Source organism: Capricornis sumatraensis, chromosome 13, assembly GCF_032405125.1.
Source record: "Capricornis sumatraensis isolate serow.1 chromosome 13, serow.2, whole genome shotgun sequence".
Classification (NCBI taxonomy): Eukaryota; Metazoa; Chordata; class Mammalia; order Artiodactyla; family Bovidae; genus Capricornis; species Capricornis sumatraensis.
The window spans coordinates 33,024,913-33,027,521 of NC_091081.1; the positions used below are offsets into that span (position 1 = coordinate 33,024,913).

At 45.6% G+C, this 2,609-nt stretch overlaps 1 pseudogene; it reads right to left on the reverse strand.

Moving 5' to 3' along the window:
- Positions 1-1,798: 1,798 nt before the first annotated feature.
- LOC138089480 (large ribosomal subunit protein eL29 pseudogene) lies at positions 1,799-2,257 on the reverse strand (annotated as a pseudogene).
- Between the last annotated feature and the right edge of the window lie 352 nt (positions 2,258-2,609).

The window sequence follows — 2,609 nt, forward strand, 5'->3', positions numbered from 1 at the left end:
ATATGGGGAGCATTTCTTTTTAAAAGTGAGTAATATTTTTTTCTGTGAAAAGTATTCATATTTAATATTTTTAAATGGATCCACTTGAGCCCTCCCGTATGTGCCGTGAGTCAGGCCCTGAGAGTTACATCTTATGCTCCTTCAGTTGCTTCTGCTTTTCCCCAATCCACATTCCATATGGGTGCCAAGGGTTTTTCCAGGGATGGATGTTTATCTTCACCTGTATCAGAACAGAGTAGATTCTTGCAGTTTCATATACTCTCCATTCCTTCCTTCTAGCATTAGAATCCATGGCAGATGACAAATAAAGAAATAGCATTTCGTTCATCTGGTTTATCTTCAGCACTGTCGAAGGTAAATGGTGCAATTAGATGTTTGCCGAACAGCATAAAGAGGCCAGTATTTGATGCTGGGCAACTTTCTGTGCAGAACAGTGTAATTGCTGAAATGCTGTTTGTCTTCCTACCTTTTCATTACTATCATTTTTGTTCATTTCTAGTGCCTTTTTTTTTTGAGGGGTTCAGAGCTTGTGGTTTATTGACATGAGCTTGGGGCCCCGGGACTTGTCCCTCGGATGGGGAAACCGCCACCCCATCTGGGAACAAACCCCTTCACATGGAACACCACTTCCAGGAAGCCCACTGAGATGCACACAGATAAACCCCTGTCTAGTGCCTTTTAGAAGCTTTCATTTCTCCATCTGTGGACAGTCTCGGTTGAGTGTATGAGGTTTCTAGTGGCACTGATCTGCAGAGAGGCATATACCCCTTATTACAGCACTAAAAAAATCAGAACAGTGTCAAGAAAGCATAGTTTTTGCATTGAAATTTGCAAAGATGTGTAGCTTGTTTTATTAATTTTCATTGTTAGTGTAGGTGAACATTGTGGAGATTTACATTGATAAATAAAGCAAGACTGGGTGGTAGAATGCTAATGGAATTTGAAAATCAGCATATGTGCGATTGGAAACCATCTGAGCCTCCCAGAAACTGTGTGACCTTGGCAAAATGAAAGTAATATCTCTGTGTCTCCACTTTCTTATCTGTAAGTATTCATAGGATTGTTGTGGGGATTAAAGAGATAATGTAAGCAAAGGACCTTTTCAAGTGCCATTGGTGTTATGTAAAATTATAATGTTAATTTGAGACATAGAACTTATTAAAATCAACAAGATTAATTTTCATTATAATTTCCAACATTGCACATTATGCTAGATTATTAGTTTCAGATACATTGTGTTTTCATAGTTTAATGGAAAATAAGGAAGGTCCTAGGTTTTTGGACGGGGTATCTCATGAGTCACATATATCTGGGCCATAATGAATGTTGCCAGGGTCCCAGTAGGACCAGAGCCCAGGTGTAGTGGGAGCCAAGTTCAGGACTGGCAGTGACAGGCTGGAAAATGCACGGCGTGCTGGCCCCAAGGAGAGCGGATCTTACTTGTTGAATGTTGGAGATCTGTGGGGCTGTCACTTTGGAAGCTTGATATGGAATATAGAAAGATACCAATAGACAAAATAAGAGGGTGAAAAATCCTTCAATGGCAAAGGATCCCCAGAAACGTCCTCACTTGGAGTAACTACATAAGGCAGAAGTCTATTTGGCATGGTCCCACGTGGAAGCATAGGTCTCCCAAAGTTCTATAGAGGGCACTACTGCTGCTGACTCTATTTCTTTTTTTTTTTTCCTGTCTCAGATTTATTTGTACAAATAGCACAGGAAGACACCAGCCCCACGTAGACAGCAGCCCAGGGGGTCACACCAGTCCTTCTGTCCTCACACTGGCAGATGAAGGTCTCTACTCTGGAGCTTTGGCGGGGGCCTGGGCACCCTTGGCAGCTGGAGCCGCAGCCACAGGTGGCCCGGCCTTGGTTGCAGCCTTGGTCTGGGACTTTGGCCGGCAGAGCCTGAGGCCCTTGGCGGTGCGAGCGCAAGCGCGCTTCCTGAGCTTGGGGTGGGCGATGTGGGCAAATCGGCTGAGCTTGCGGCTGCCGCCTGTTGGCATCTTGGGCTTGATCTCCTTGGGCTTCACGAGGGCCTTGACAGCCTCAGCATGTGCACTCATGGCCTTGGCATTGTTGGCCTGCATCTTCTTCAGGCCCTTCTTGTTGTGCTTCTTGGCAAAGCACATGTTCCTCAGGAACTTGGGGCCTACCCCCTTAAGAGATTCATATCGTTGTGATCGGGGTTTCTTGATGCCATTTCTGTGCCATTTTCAGCACTGGTTGTGCATGATATGGTTCCTGGACTTGGCCATGTCTGCACCAGGTCCCACAGATGCCCTGCTGACTCTATTTCTGTTGGTGGCGAGTTGGCCAGGAGTGAGAGGTTCGCCTTTACATTCTTGTCGGGTTTTATAGCCTCCTACACACAGACAGACTGTGTTGTAGACACTGAATTGGATCTGCTTGCCAGGTGCAAGAAACTGTTCCAGAAGAAGCTCAGCCCATCTCTGAGTCTTTACTCAAGAGACTGGGTGGTGGAATTGACACAGCTGAGCAGATCTAGGCTGTAGGCCTGTCTTAGTTTATTCCTGCAGGGTGCAACAAGGGCTTGTAAGAAGTGGGAAAAACAGTTGCAGAGCACAGTGCAGGCTGAGAGCAGGGAGA